This window comes from Ictidomys tridecemlineatus, chromosome 1 (genome assembly GCF_052094955.1).
Source record: "Ictidomys tridecemlineatus isolate mIctTri1 chromosome 1, mIctTri1.hap1, whole genome shotgun sequence".
In the NCBI taxonomy this organism is placed as follows: domain Eukaryota; kingdom Metazoa; phylum Chordata; class Mammalia; order Rodentia; family Sciuridae; genus Ictidomys; species Ictidomys tridecemlineatus.
In genome coordinates, this window is record NC_135477.1 from 80,630,276 (window position 1) to 80,647,679 (window position 17,404).

Genomic DNA, 17,404 nt, shown 5'->3' on the forward strand with positions numbered 1-17,404 from the left:
CACTAACCCTAACTCTAACGCTAATGCTAATTTGATCACTAACTGTAAACCTCAACCTAATTCAAACCCAAAACCTGACCTTACTGTAATAAAAACACTAGGTCTAAACCTGAACCTTACCCTAAACCTAACTCAGAATATAGACGTAGCCATACACCTTACCTGAAAGCTATCCCTAACCGTAACCCTAGACCTGATATTAGTCCTAAACCTAATACTTGTCATAACCCTTACACAAATGCTAGCCCTCATTTTAGCCTTAACCCTAGCCTTGATCTTAACAAGTACCCTAACTCTAGCCCTATCCCTAATTTTATCCCTTGCCCTATATCTGAAACTAAATATAAACCCATCCCTTCCCCTAAAACTAACCCTAACTCTAACCATAAATTTAACACTTACACTAATCCTAGACATTATCCTAGCCCTAATTTAGCCCTAAACCTAACCCTAGCACTAAAACTAAATCTAACTGTCGCCCTAGCCCTATTCCTAGTTCTCATCCTATCTCTTACAATAACCCTAACACTTGCTCTACACTTAGCCCCAACCCTAGCCCTACCATTAAACCTATATCTAACCATAACTCTAAATCTAACCCCATTCCCAAGCCTAAATCTAGCTCTAACTCTAACAAAAATCCTAAAAGTAGCCCTAAACTAGTCCTAGCCCTAAAACACAACAAAACAAAAACAACAACAACAAAAAATGATCATAGCCCTAACTCTAACCCTTAACCTAAACTAAAACCTAACCCACACCTAGCCCTAATCCTAGCTCTAATTCCAGTCCTATCCTAATCCTAAAACTAACCTTGACCCTGACTCTGACCCTAACAGTAAATCTAGCTCTCAGATCACGTCTAAATTTATACCCTAAAACTACACCTACTCCTAACATTAACTCTAAAAGTAGTCCTAATCATAATAATAGATCTTACATTAGCCATAGCCCTAATCCTAGACCTAACCTAACTCAAAAACTAGCATTAATCTGAGCCCTATCCCTTGTTTTAACCCTAACCCTAACCAGAGCCCCAACCATTACCCTAAACCTAACCCTAACACTAAAACTTACCCTCACCCTAAACTTAACCCTAGCCTTAATCCTAACCATAAACCTAGACCTAAATCTAGCTGTAACCCTATCCTAACACTAACCCTAAGCCAATGCTAACCCTAGGATAACCCTAACCCTATCTCTATCCCTAACTTTATCCATTACCCTAAACCTAACCTGAATCCTAAACCTAATCATAAACATTATCCCAACTTTAATACTAGCCCTAATGCTAATGAAAGCACTGATCGAAACCTTTACCTAACTCAAACCTCAATCATGACAGCAACCCTAATAATAACCATATCTCTAAACCTTACCCTAGCCCTCAGCCTAAACCTTACAGTAGAACTAGCCATAAACATAACCCTAAAACTAACCCTAACCATAAACCCAGACCTGACATTAGCCCTAGCACTAATTCTAACCCTAACCCTAACACAAAACCTAACCCTAATCTTAGACCTAAACCTAGCCCTAATCCTAGCCCTAAACCTAGCCTTCATCCTAATCATAACTCTAACCCTAGCCCTAACACTATTTTGACCCTTGCCATAAATCTAACTATAACATCATAACCTTACCTTATAACATCATACCTTACACTAATCCTAACCCTAACCCTAGTCCTAAACGTAGGCCTTGCCCTAACACTAATCCTAGCACAAATTTAGTCCTAAACCTAACACTAACTATAACCCTAACCCTAACTCTCACCCTAGCACTAACCCTAGTCCTAAATCTATACCTAAATGTAACCCTAAATAAAACCCTAACCTTAAGCTTAAACCTCACCCTAACACTCGCCCTAACCCTAATGCTAATTGGAAAACTAGCCTTAGCCCTAGCCCTAGCATTGAAACTAAACCGAGTTATAGGCTTAATGCTAATCCTCAACCTAAAGTAAAACCTAAGCTTATACCTAGCAATAAACCTTGTCCTAATTTGAATCCTAACCCTAACTCTAGAACTTACTCTGAGCCTGACTCAGACGTTAAAAATAACCCTAGCTCTAAACATTACACTAACACTAAACTTAACCCGAACACTATACCTAGCCCTAACCCTAACCTTAAAACTAGCCCTAATCATAACACCAGTTCTTACATTAGCCGTAGCCCTGTGCTCACACAAAAGCTAGCTTAATCCGAGACCTAAACCTAGCTTTAAACCTAACCTTAAACTTAACCTAGACCTATACCTAACCCTAACACAAGCCATTACCCTATCTCTAAACATATCCATACCCTAAGCCAAACGCTCACTCTAATGCTACCCTAGTCCTAACCCTAATCTTTAGCCTACCCTAAATCATAACTCTATTACTAGTCCTAATCCTAGCCCTAATTCTAGCTCTTACCTTAATCCAAATCCTAACCCTAACTCTGACCTTTATTCTGACCCTAACTCTAAACCTAAGATTAAACTTGATCCTAATCCTAACCTGCTGCGCCCCTCCCCTGACTCAGGCAATGGCAAGGCCCTACTGAGGTGGATGGCGCAAGGCGTCCATCCTCTGGAGGAGTGCAGTATGTTTCTGGGAATGGGCTGATTTGTTTTTGTATTCCTTTAATAAGTATAGTTTTGATTTCTCATATGACCATTAAGTATGAAGGAAAAATCATGACTTTCCCAATTAATGCAACTACTTCTAAAGCATAGATCTGTTTGCTCTAAATGCAATGATTCAGCTGTGGAGTGTAAATTGTTAATGTCTAAAGAAAAACTCCCTGTATTCCTGTCAAGGAAGTTTTTGAGAAATTAAATTAAAATCTAGAGAAGAAAAATTAATGTTAAGAAGATAGATTAGTGCTTAATACTGGGCAACTTGTTCTTGTTCCTGTGCACAATGGTTTGTGCTCTTACTTCTGTTTGATTAAAAGTAATAACAAGTCAACCCCTTGCCGTAACCATGGCACCGGTTCCAGTCAGTAAGTCAAGAAAGAATAGTCAAGGTATAGGCCAATAGTTTGGGACATTTGTAACTATTATTAAAAGTTAACTAAGCAGAAACTGCTCAAAGCAAAATGCGAACTGAAAGTACAAATGCTTGCTTATGCATAAGCCAAGATATATTCTTCTATTCTAATTGTAACTAAGTAATATTTTGTTTTGTTTGAATAATGATTCCTGTTTTGTAACCACAAAGTACTGTAAGCCTGCCAAAATTAAAAGTATATATGATCAACTTCACAAGTAAAGATTGGGATCAACACCTTCACTTTGGTGTCTGTGTTGTTTCTCCACCCCCTCTTTCGCCGACTCCTCACCATCCGTTCGTCTCCTGAGACCCCCTGTTGGAGCTGGTCTCCGACACTAACCCGAACCCTAACACTACTTCTATGGGTAACCCTATACCTAAACCTAACCCTAAACCTCGACCTAGACAATAAATGGATCCTAAATCTAGCCATAATTCTAGCACTAGCTCTAAACAGAAACCTAGCTTTAGTCCTCACAATAACCCTTGACCTAACTCAAACACTACCTCTACCTCTAGACCTAAACCTAGTACTAATTCTGGCCATAACCCTAACCCAAACACCGTCCCTTCCTGTAACACATATCCTAGCTCTAAACTTTATGCTAACCCAAAATCTAGCGATAACCCTAACACTAGACCCAGCCATAACCCTAACTCTCGGTCTTACATTACATAAAGCCCTAATGTTAGCCCTAAACCTCACACAAAAACTAGCTCTCAGCTAACCCTAACGCTAACTCTAGACCTAACCCTAACCCTAACCATTGCCTTAACCATAATCCTAGTTCAACAGTAACACTTACCCAACTTTAACTCTAGATGTAACCCTAACCCTAATCCTAATCTTAACCATAACCAAGGCCAAACCCTACTTCTAACTATCCATTACCCTAAACATAACCCTAACCCTAATGCTAAACCTAGCTCTAAACTTAATCCTAACTCTAAATCTAGACATCAAACTAACTTTAACCATTGCCCTAGCCCTAATCATTGTTCAAACTGTAACACTTACCCTAAACCTAACCCTAACACCAACCCTATATTAGGACCCTTTACCTCCCTTAGAACTGCAGCCATTACTGTGTGTTGGCTGAGGAGGCCTCATGGGTTAGCATTTCCATATATGTGACCTGGCTGGATTGGCTTTCACCAGCTTTTAGCCCGCACGCGGGCTTTTGACCTTAGTCCCACCTAATGGTTTAATCTGAAATCTGCCTAGCCCCCTTAGTGATAGTAATGTAACCACTTCTTATTGGTTCTCGCTACTGTCTCTTTTTACTCCTTCCTATCACTATATAACCTTGTCCCTGGAACAATAAAGTTGAGATTATCGCACCTTCATGGTTGGCTCATCTCCCGACTCGGTGTGAGTGTGTGGGCCAGGTTGGGTGTCAGGACGGGTCATAATATTTAAACTCTCGCTCAGCCCAGGAGACATTAGCTGGTCTAGTGCGCTTCACTACCTCTGTCAGAGGGCGGTTCTGATAGCTGGTGCTTTGGAGATGATAGGCTGGTCTCCCACGTACCTTTGTCACGGGGGATGAAAATTTATGCCCCGTGTGAGGAAGGAACTTCCCTGACGAGCTATCGGGCAATGAGTAAGTGTACCACTAACAAAATATTGGCAGGCTTCTTTAAAAAGCGATCCCTCCATTCATTCCCTTCGAGTCCTCCTTAGGTGTAGAGGTCTCAAAATTTCTGACACTCAAGCATTCAAAACCTGGGATATTATAGTTAAGGTTGCCCCCTGGTTACCAGAGAGTAATTTATTTGATTGGGAGACCTGAGATAGGCTTGGACAGCTAGTCTGAAAAGCCCAGGTTAATCGAGGTGAAATTTCTCCTCTTGGAGTTAACCCCATCCTATCAGCCATTAAGAGTTGTTTCCCTCCATAACAAGTCAGGCTGCATTCTGCATCATAGGTTAAGAGCCCAGAGCTAGGATAGATTCCTGGAGGGCAGATGGATAATAAGGAGACCAATGGAGCCCTAAACTAAGGACCCTTAGACCCCTTTGATGCTGCTCTATGGCCTCCCAGACAGGGAAACTCACTCTACCCTCCATTACCAAGCTCTTGATCTTCTCAGAACCATTTTGGGTGGTCCACCAGAAGCACCGGCAGGTCACACTCTAGCCCTCCTCCACCATATCTGAACTCCTGGACAGAGGCTGTACTTCCATCTAAGGGCTCAGGTCCTCTTATAAGTTACTTGCTCCACATGGAGTCAGAACCCCACCCACAGCTTAGTTCAGAGCCATGTCAATTATTTCCTGTTAATGTTAATCCAGGTGGTAATCACCCTGTAGCCTGGTATCCATGAGAGCCAAATAATCTCAAGGAATTAAAAAAGGCCATCATTGAGGATGGTCCTAATGTCCCCTGGACGGAAACTATACTTCAAAAACTGGCCCATCAAACATGCACCCTGGCTGATTGAAGGGCTTTGGCCCAGGCAGTTATTCCTGGCCCCCTCTATATGAAATGGTGTGCCTATAATGAGGGGGAAAGTCAGCAACAAGCAGAGAGAAATCAGCATGCTAATCCTGCAAGACCCATTACTATGGGAATGCTTGCTGGAATCAGGAATCCAACAAGCCGCGATTCCTCCCCCTTACCAAGACCAGATCTGAGCCTTAGGTTTAGTGGCTTGGAGAAAACTTGAGGATGGCCCCTCCAAGTCTCCTATTGTGGGAATTAATCAAAGAGCTGGTGAAGACTTATCTGGTTTCATTAGTAGAGTAGAAGAAAATATCAAAAGAAAACTCCCTCCAGGGGAAATTTGGGATCATTTTGTTAAAATGATGGTCTGGGAAGGTATGAACCATGAACATAAACTGGCCTGTGCAAGCTTAAAAGACAGGTCTATGGAAAGATGGATCATAGCAACCAAGGTTATAGGAACCCACTCTCATCAAACCCAGACTATGGCGGCTATGTTACAGGCCTCTCGTAAAGATGACCTAGCCACATTAGTTTGTGCCCTTCAGCAGGCCTTCCCGAAGAGCTGCACCTGTTTTGGGTGTGGCCAAGAGGAACACTTTAAACGAGAATGTCCCCAAAAAATAAAGGAACCCACCAAACCAGTCAAGTCCCAAATTTTTAATGTGCCCCGCTCCCCTGGCCCCAGGTGTCGAAAAGGACTTCAGTGGGCTAAGGACTATAAATCTAAAACTGACATTCAAGGCAAACATTTCAAATTCAGGTAGGGCATTCTCCAGCCCCATTAAACAAGGGGGAAACCCACAATGCATGCTCATTGGACTGTTCCTCTTGTCCCAGGGGTTAGACTTAAAATGATATTCACCATAGCGGGAAAAGCTTTCAAATGTCTCATTGACACTGGAGCTGATAGAACAGTCCTTAGCAAAGAAGAAATCCCCCCACAATGGAAAATAATTGCTGGTCCCCCATAGTTGGGGGTTGGAGGACAAACAAGCTCTCAACAGACTGCCGATTAGGTTCCCTTGGTGGACCCAGATGAAAATTTTGGAGAATTCCACCCTCTTTTGGCTTCTGGCTTAACTGCCAATTTGTTGGGTCAAGATGTCCTAGGAGAAGCTGAGGCATAAAGCTTTCTATGATGACATCCTAGAGGAGGAGGAATGCCAACAATTTCATGAAGGTCAAAATTGTCATCCGAATTATAGAGATGACCCTACATTTAAAATGATTAGACAGGATCAACCCCGTTCCTATCATTGGCCCTACACCCAATCCTAAGGGCCACTGATTCTCCAGGGGCCCTCAAGATAAATTAGATCCAGGGGCCCCCTGTATGGGTGGAGCAGTGGCCATTACCTTTTCATAAATTCCAACAGCTACATCATTTAGTTGAAAAACAGATTCAATTCGGCCACCTTCAGCAGTCCATGAGCCCTTGGAACTCTCCAGTGTTTATGATCAAAAAATCTAATGGTAAATATAGGTTACTCCAAGACCTAAGACAGATTAATGAAAGAATTAAACTTTTGGGAACTCCCCAGAGGGTACTGCCTTGGGTGCCCACCATTCCAAATGACCATTATCTTATAGTAATAGATATTTATTTTTCTCCATACCCCTCAATCTGTAGGACACTGAAAAATTTGCCTTCTCCTTCCCTTCTCTGAATTATAAGAGGCCTAATTTACACTTTGAGTGGACGGTGTTACCCCAGGGCATGGCTAACTGTCCCCCTATTTGCTAGGACAATATGTCCAAGATTTTATTTCACCTCATAGAGGAGGCCAACTCACTTTTCTATATATATATATATATATATATATATATGGATGATATTATTATTGGGAGCACAAGTGCTCAACAGTTAGATTGTCTCTTTAAAAGATGTGTTTGTCTCCTGGAGGATTACAGTTTCCAAATTGCCCCAGAGAAGGTTCAAAAAATAGCCCCTTTTAAGATTTTTGGCACCATCCTAACATTAGATTTTGTATCCCCTATGAAGCCACGACTGTGCATTCAGAACACCTATACATTGCCTCAACTGCAGAAATTACTTGGGGATATTAATTGGATAAGACCATGGATTCCCATAACTCCTGCCACCCTTAACCCCTTTTTGATTGTTAAAAGGCCTTGACCTGTCCACAATAGAAACTTTAACCTCTGAACATAAAAGGGTGCTTGCCAAAATTCAGTTAGCTATTGATGAGGCTATCTTAAAAAGATATGATCCCACCCTGCCTCTAGTCCTCTATATCCTAGCTGGGGAAACACTCCTTACTGCTCTTTTAGCTCAAGAGAGAGACCCTATTCATTGGATCCATCTTTCGGTGGGAGGGGCACCCAGAGTATATTCCATGGTGGATCAAATGGCTGATTGTATTGTCAAGGGACAAAGTCTTTTTGTCTATCTTTTTGAATGTGAGCCCCACTTTCTTGTTCTCCCTTTTAGGGTCATGATTTTTCATGGTAACAAAGAAATAATACTGGGCTAGTACTAGTCATAGAGGGCTTCCTCGGGGAAGTGAACTATTACTATTGTCCCCATAAATGGATGAGTTCCTTTTGCCAAATAAATTGTTAGCCACCAAAACTTTTCCTCTCTGAGACCAATCCTTCCTTCCCCTCAATTTTCACTGATGGAGGTAAGAAGGGAGCTTCCGTTGTCATATTCCCCCCAGGTAATTGTGAGGTTCCTCCAGTCCTTACCCTTTCACATGAGGTGCAGGGTTCTGCTCAATTTAAGGAGCTTTATGCAGTTGTTCTGGCTTTGTCTGAGGTCAGCGACCCTTTCAATCTGTTCTCTGACAGACTCTATGTAGTTAATCTACTGCCCAACCTTGTAGATGCCCACATTAAACTCAATAATAACCCCATCACAACCTTAATGATTCAGGCCAGAAATTTATTAAAGCAGAGAACAAAGCCTATGTTTGTTAAACACTTAAAGGGACATCAAATTCTACCTAGGTTTTTTACCAAGGGAAATGCCCTTGCAGATCTATTGGCCTCTGCCCATGAATGCTACTCCTTACAGGAAGCTACTTCTTTCCATCAACTTACATTAATTGGAGGGAGTTACACCACCAGTTCCCTCAAGTCCCCATCTGTTGAGAGCCTCAGCCAAAGGGGCCCCAGCAAACTTCCAGCTGCCAGCAAGCTTCAGACTGCCAGCTGATGATTGGTTCACAGTGGCCCCAGCAACATCTAGCTGATTGGCTCCTCTGCGGTGATGTTCATTGGGCTATTTCCCTGCCCTTCAGACTGCCAGCTGATGATTGGCTCACAGCGGCCCCAGCAACATCTAGCTGATTGGCTCCTCCACGGAGCTGCTCATTGGGGGACTTCTTTGGCTCCGCCCACGCGACCCAGCCAATCGGCCTCAAGAGCAGGAGGATTGTGGGAGGTTGGGAGTGTGTGTGGGAGGAGAGGCTTGTGGAAGCCGGTGGTGGCAGTTGGGCTCTGAGGGTTTTTTCCCTGAGGAGCTGTTTTGTTTGACGTTTGTAGTTCTAAAAATAAAGTTAGTTTCTTTTTGACAAGTGGCTCTTGATTTGTGCCAAGCCAGACTTCGGCACCCATCAAAAATTTAAAAAAGAATATCAGGTCCTGCAAGTCATGCCATCCCTTCTTGCAGGTCCCCCCACTTCAGACTGGTGGTGTGAATCCTCAGGGTCTAAGACCTAATAACCTCTGGCAGAATGATGTCACACATTTTCCCTCTTTGGGAAAGCTTACATACATCTTCCTAACAGTAGATACCTTCTCTCATGCATGTTGGGCTACTGCCCATTCAGGAGAAAAAGCCAAACATGCCATAAGCCATTTTTTACAATGCTTTGCCACCCTTGGCCTTCCAGATCAGATTAAAACAGACAACAGCCCATGATTCATCATTAATTCCTTTGGCAAATTCCTCAAACACTGGCAAATTACCCATACCACAAGAATCCCTCATATTCCCAGAGGACAAGCAATAGTGGAAAAACATAATCATCTCCTAAAATCCCAACTAATAAAACATAAAGGGAGAACACTCTCCCCCCCATGATCAGTTGAAGATGGCCCTGTTTACTTTCAATATTTTAAATTTGGCAAAAGGTGAACATTTATCACCTTTCCAAAAACATTGGGTGACAACTGCTCCATATCAAACAATTCAAGTCCAATGGAGACATCATCTCATTGGAGAACGGAGGGGTCCAGATCCCCACATTAAAGCTGGAAGGGGATTAGGCTGTGTTTTTCCCACTGATGAAAAGAAACACGTTTGGGTCCCTGTGAGGGACCTCAAATATTGTCCCCCTATGGAAGGGGACCTCGATGATATTGATGAGGACCCAGAAGGCTCACCACCTCCTCAAGATATCCTTCTCTCTTTTCTTTTTCAGGAACCAAGATGAATTTTGCAATATTAATTTTGCTGCTCCTGAGAAGTATTCTGATGACCAACGCCGGATTCAGTGATCCTAGTCAAGTTAGGGCCCTTCTACGAAAAACTTTTGGAGACCCCTGTTCTATCTGCACAGCTATCTCTGCCCCCCCTCCTGCCACCTGCTATAAGACTACAAAAAGCTGTCTCAAAGGCAGAAGATCAGCTGCTATTATCCACTCTACCTCATCTTGCCCTACAATGATCTTATCCCATGTCTGCTGGTGGGGCCCCCATGTTATTGTCTCTGACCAAAATACTCTACCGTGTCCACAGGCTTGTAATCCTGAAGAGAACTTCAAGTTTCATACCCTCATTCCTGCAGAATTCTATGACAGAGCCAGCCAATACCAGCAGGATACCACTAAGTATTGGACAGAAAAATCTCATGTAAGACCAAAGGTCTCCACTTGCCCTTTGGGAAATATTCAGGGAATTTATTGTTGGACTTACCAGGCCCACATAGGGATGACAGATAATGGTGGGGTACAGGACTTGGCTCTAGACTATACAGTAAGGAAAACTGTGGAAAAAAATTATAACACTCCAAGGCCCCCCCTTTTATCACCCCCTTGGTCTCCCAGACAATCGCGGAGAATTGCTTCTTGACCCTGAGAAATAATCAATCCTAGAAACTGCTCTCGCTTTGCTTAATGCAACAAATCCTAATCTGGTTAAAAATTGCTGGCTTTGCCTAAAATCAGGTCCATTTCAGGCTAATGCCATCTTTATTAATTCCTCACTGACTGGAACCCAATGCCCACTACTGCCCCTGAGGTCTGGAGTATATTTAGATCCTTTTCCTCCTAAGGGCCAATTTATTAAATCTAATCCCTTTTCTAATAATTCCACCAACATTGACTTGGGCAAGATACATTACACCTTTTGTCTGAACAATATTACCATCAATGGTACACAGCTCTGCCCTCCTAATGGTACCTATTCATGTGTGTGTGGGGACACTCTGAGCTTTCTCCTGCAAAATTGGACTGGGCTTTGTGCTCCTGCAATTATGTTATGTGATATTACAGTTGTCTCTAATAATCAGAGCCTTCCTATACCCACATTAGAACATATAGCGGGAAAAGTTAAAAGAGCCTGATCTTAAGCCTTGGGGTAGCTGTTGGGGCTGGTATTTGCATGGCAGGATTGGGGATCTCTTTACATTATTATAAGGTCCTATCCCAACAAATGATTGATGATTTACAAGCTGTGGCAAGTACTATCTTAACCTCCAGGCAAAGCTGGACTCCCTAGCTGCAGTGTTTTTACAAAATCGCAGGAGACTTGACCTCCTGACTGTCGAGAAGAAAGGATTATGTCTTTTCTTACAGGAGGAATTCTGCTTTTATGCAAACCATTCGGGAATAGTCAAGAATAAAGTAAGACAGCTGCAAGAAGATCTCGAAAAGCAGAGGAAGGAGTTACAAGCCAATTTTCTCTGGATGGGATTGCATGGATGGCTGCCCTATCTTCTGCCTTTTCTTGGCCCTATTCTCTTACTGCTTCTTTTCTTTACCTTTGGACCCTGTATTATTAATAAGGCTACTCAGTTTATTCAGAGTAGACTAGAATCAATCCAGTTAATTAACGTACATATCCAATACCAGAGGCTTGCCACTCAGGCTGATGACATATGACTGGCGAAAGCCCTATAATGAGGTCATGTCCCTTGATTCCCCCTGAATGCCTCCCCATGAGCCCATGATGGGTAAGATGTCTGGAGTGGAGAAAACCTAAGAAAGGCCTGGGGATGATTCAATTTTAGGGGTCAAAGAAACTGAAATGTACTCAATGATGGATAAGATCCCTGAAGGGGAAAACTTAAGACAGGGGCCTTGCATAGTTAACCTCATTTAAAAAAAATAAAGGGGGAGCTGTTGGGAACTTTTACCTCTTTTGGAACGACAGCAATTACTGGGTATTGTCTAAGGAGGCCTCATGGGTTAGCATTTCTGTATATGTGACCTGGCTAGAATTTCGTTTGCAGGCTTTTAGCCCACGAGTGGGCTTTTGACCTTAGTCCCGCCTAATGGTTTAATATAAAATCTTCATAGGCCCCTTAGTTATAGTGACATAACTGCTCCTTATTGGTTCTCACTACTGTCTATTCTTACTTCTTCCTATCACTATATAACCTTGTCCCTGGCACAATAAAGTTGAGATTATTGCACCTTCATGGTTGACTCATCTTTCAACTCAGTGTGAGAGTGTGGGCCAGGTTGGGTGTCAGGCTGGGTCGTGAAACATACTCTCTCTGTCAGCCCAGGAGACAGTAGCTGGTCTAGTGTGCATCACTACCTGTGTCGAAGGGCGGTTCCTACAGTTGGTGCGTTGGAGACGACAGGATGGTCTTTCACATACCCTTGTGGCAGAGGATGACAACCCTAGGCTTAACCCTAACCATAACCATAACCTTAGCCATAATCCTAACCAAAACCCTAGCCCTAAACCTAAACATTACCCTAAACATAAGCCTAATCCAAATGCTAACCCTAGGCCTAACTCTATACCTATCTCCAACACTAACCCTAAAACAAACCTGAACACTAAAACTAACCTTATTAATTACTCTAACCTAATCTCTAACCCTAATGCTAAATCAAGCACTAAACCTAAGCCATAACCTAATCCAAACCCTATGCAAGGCACTTACAATAACAATACACCTAGCTTTAAAAGGGACCCTTTCCCAAAACATAACCCTACAATAGACCTAGACATAAACCTAACCTTAAAAATATTCCTAAGCGTAACCCTAACTGACATTAGCCATTGACATAATTCTCACCCTAAAACTAACACAAACTCAAGCCCTCATAAAAGCCCTAAACCTATGCTTAATCCTAATCTAAACCCTAACTCTAGCCCAATCCATAATTTCAACCCTCACCCTTGTTCTGAACCTAGGTATAACCACATCCCTTCTCCTAACCCTAACCCTAACCCTAACCCTAACACTAACACAGCTCTAATCCTAGCCCTAATTTTGTGCTAATTGTAACCCTAACTCTAACCCTACCTCTAAGACTAAATCTATCTCGTGATCTAGACCTATTTCTAGTACTAACTCAATCTTTTACCATAACCCTAACACTAGCCATAACCTCACCTCTAAACCTAGTCCAAGTCCAAACCCTAGATCTAACCTTAACTCTAAATATAACCCTAACACTAAGCCTGAACCTCACCCTACCACTAGCCCTAGGGTTAGGGCTAGTTTTACGATTTAGCTAATTGTAAAACTATCCCTAACCCTAGCCCCCTAAAACAAAACTGAGCCATTGCTCTAAACCAAAACCTTAAACTAAACCAAACCCTTATCCTACAACTAGCCATTACCCTACCTCTAATTCAAGTTCTAGGCCTAAAACTAACCATAGCTCTAAGTATTACCTTAACACTAAAGCTAATGCTAACACTAGACCAGCCCAAATCCCATCCCTATAACTAACCCTAATCATAAAACTAGTTCTTACATTGGCCTTAGCCAGAACTCTAACCTTAACCCTAACACAAAAATATTATTAATTCAAGCCTTAACAGTAGATTTAACCCTAACACTAACCCAAAACCTAGTCTTAAACCTAATCCTAATTCTAGCCTTAACCACATTCCTTACCCTAAGGCAAACCCTATCCATAATGCTAACCATAGTCCTAATACTAATCCTTAGCCTAACCCAAACCCTAACCCCATTACTAGTCCTTACCCTAGCACTCATTCTAGCTCTAAATCTAACCCAATATGAAACCCTAACCTTCATCCTTATTCTGAAACTAACACTAATTATAGGTCTAAACCTCAACTTAACCCTAAACTGAACCCCGAAACAAGCCTTATACTAAACTTATACTGATCCTTACCCTAACACTAGCACTAGATCTAAACCTAATGCTAAATCTAGTGATAACTCTAGCCATGAACATAAACAAAACTTAGTCTTAGCCCTAAAAATAACACTTAACTTAAAACAAACACTAATCTTACCCCTAAACCTAACCTTGTCCTAATTCTGGCTTTCACCCTAATCCTAACTTTAACCTGAACACTGACCCTGTCTTTAACAGTAAACCTGTCTCTAAACCTGAGCCTAAACAACATCTAAACCTAACACTAGACCTATCTATAACTCTAACTCTAAAACTAGTCCTAATTATAACCCTACATCTTATAATACCCATAGTCATAACCCTAGGCCAAAACCTAACACAAAATCTAGATCGTATCCTAGGCCTAAACCTAGCCTAAGGCGTAACCCTAACAAAAACCATAGTCCTAAACCTACCTTAACCCTCACCTTAGTCCTAACCCTGGTTGAAAATCTAACCCTTACCTTAAATATAATCCTAGGCCTATCCCTAAATCTAACCCTAAACCTAGCCCAAACCGTAACCTTAATTCTAGCACTAAACCTAGCTCTAAAAATACCATTACCCTAAATATAACCCAAATATATTGATAAGACTAGGCCTAACCTTAATCCTAAACCTAACCAGAAAACTAATACTAAACTGTCACGACCCCTCGCCAGCAAGGGAAACACAACACAGGATTCTTCTTTCAGCAGTTTATTCAGGACCCTTGAAGCATGATGAGGAAACAGGAAAGAGCGAGAGAGCGGTTGGTCTGCCCTAGCTTAAGTACCCAGCCCTGCCAATGAACTAGCACCACGTGGAAAAGTCTAATAGGTACAGTGCAGCGGAAGCAGGCCAGAGCAGAGCCCCACAGCCTTACAAGGAGTTGTTTACCTCTAACAACTCTAACTGCTAAAGAAGCAGAAGCAGGAAACCAGCGCCATTTTCAGGGTGCGGTCACCAGCTCCCAACAGTTTCCCCTTTTCTAATTACAAGCAACAGGTAAAAGTAGAGGTCCTATCTCCATTGTGCAAAAGTGGCCGTAAATAATGGCACACTCCTGAGGGACGCCTCCCCAGGCGAGTCACCATTCCAACCGATGCCTTTTTCATGGAGGTGGGGCGTCGACATCAAACCCACATGCAATAGGACATGCTTTTTTTGGGACTCAAACCTAGAGCTCCCAAGTGCAGTGCCTTGCCTCGCACCCTGTGCTGTGTCGATCACTTGAGCATGGTGAGCCATGCTTGAGGGGATTGTCCTGCTTCCAAAGCAGCAAAGGCTTGTATGAGCATAAGATTCCGCACCCGCTGCCGCCTGCGCATACGAACCAGACACCACAGGCACAATACAATGGCAAGTACCAGGACCACAGCCAGTGCACCCATGCCTGCCCATTAGCACTTGATTCATAATGTCCACTTGGTCTTGTAGTAGATCTACCCGCTGGTTTAGAAGCACAATGCCATGATGTAGATGTTGATTCATCATAGTCTGAGTCTCCATGGCTGTTGCAACAGTACCCGCAAGCTTCTTCACAGCATCTGCAGTAGGCACAGCAGTAGCGAAAGCCGCGGCGGCAGTGGCCACCGCAACAGCAGAAGCTGCAATGGCCGCCACAATGGCTGCAGTTATACCAAGGTCTCTTTTGTTTCGTTGCAATAATACAGGCAAATTATCATCATCAATAGACACAGGTAAAGGCAAGTAGGAGGGCACATGTACTACCACAACAGAGTCCTCCAAAGAGGCATTCCAGCATTGTACAAGTCTACACGTCTGGTTAGAACAATTGAGTAAAGGAGATGAATAATTGAACATCAATAACATGAATGGGGGCCATACACACACAGGTGTTTGTGCAAACCTAAATAGGCCATTGAAATTGACTTTCACTTGCTCTTCAAAACTGCCAACAGAAGTATTGTAAGTGTAGTTACATTTTTGAACACTACCTCCATCAATAAATCTGAGGGCATTAAGTTGTAAGCAGGCGCCCAAACGAGTGCATAATAACCAGGAGTCAAAAGGATTCGAGAAAGCAGCTTGAGTAGGATTATTATAAGTGAAATTGAACCCTAGAAAAGTAGTATTCTTGTAGGTGGTTGTCAAAGGAAAGGTAAAGATTTTGTTAGAATTAATAAACTGAGGGGTCAATGAGCCCTGACATCCAGTCCAAGCTGGTGAACTAGTTTTTATGGCTTTACAACGGGGCAACAATGCCAGTTGTTGAGGAATAGAAGTATTGGCTCTCAATACCTTAGCAGGAAAAACACCATTGATTACAGTAGCATTACCATTTGAGCCCCGGGGACCATCACTATCAAACCAGCCCAAAGAGTGATTGGTTAACATAATACAAGGTACAGAATCAGAGTAATTAACTTGTACAGAAAAACACAATGTGTCAAATAATGAAAGAGTAGAAAAGTTATCAATAGCTGCTACAGTATCCATAGGCAAGGTCAGCCAATCTATGGTAGTAGAGCCATTAGTAGTGAAGAAAGATGGAAGTACACCAGCCTGAGAAGTAACGGGCAATAGATATGGCCACATCTTTACCACCGCCCAGAGTAATCGTTCTGCAGTCCAGACGACCTCATGTCCGATCACCATCAGGAGAAGCATCAAGCACCTCATCTTGTTCATCTTCATTCTTCCTTCCTGACGAAGCTTGAGGAACTTTCCGCACGAGGCGCTCTGGCACCCACAATCGTTCCGTTCGGTCCTGTGGGAAAACACAAACAGAACCTCGTGCCCATGCCAGCACGGGATCAGGCCCATACCATTGTCCAGAAAGTACATCTTACCACTTAACGTGCCCAAAGTTCGGAGCAGGGGGCAAACAGTGCCTAGTCGCAGCAGAGCGCCCTTGGATGTCCAGATTCAAAAAAATTAATAGTGAATAGAGCCAGGAAGAGGCGCTCTTTCGGGGTGTGGCCTAAGCCAATTCCCCCTTTTCGTTTTACTAACATCTCTTTTAGAGTTTTATGAGTGTGCTCTACAATACCCTGACCTTGTGGATTGTAGGGTAAACCATGGACAAGCTGGATACCCATCTGGTTTCAAAAGGAAGAAAATTGTCGTCCAGTATACGCTGGACCATTTTCCGTCTTAATGGTCTGTGGTAATCCCCAGGCTGCCCAGGCTTCCAAGCAATGCATGATAACATTTCCAGCCTTTTCACCAGACAAAGCAGAAGCATGGATAATGCCAGAACAAGTATCTACAGACACATGGACATATTTAAGTTTGCCAAAGTCGGGAACATGAGTGACATCCATTTGCCATATAGTTAAAGGCCACAAACCACGAGGATTTACGCCCACAGAAGGGGGATGATGTAAAATGATACAATTAGGACAATCCAATACAATCTGCTGAGCATCAGCACGGGAGATAGTAAAGCGCTTCTGAAGTGCTCGTGCATTAATATGAAATTTACTATGAAAGTTTCTAGCTTAATCTAAGGAGGAAACAGGGAACATCCAAGAAGAATGAGTAGCAAGATAAGCTTGGGCATTGCCAGCAGAAAGAGCACCCGGTAAACCTGTGTAGGCTCGAATATGCAAGGGGTAAAAACAGGCGGAGCGATTCCAAATCAATGTTTGAAGATGGAGAAAAAGGGA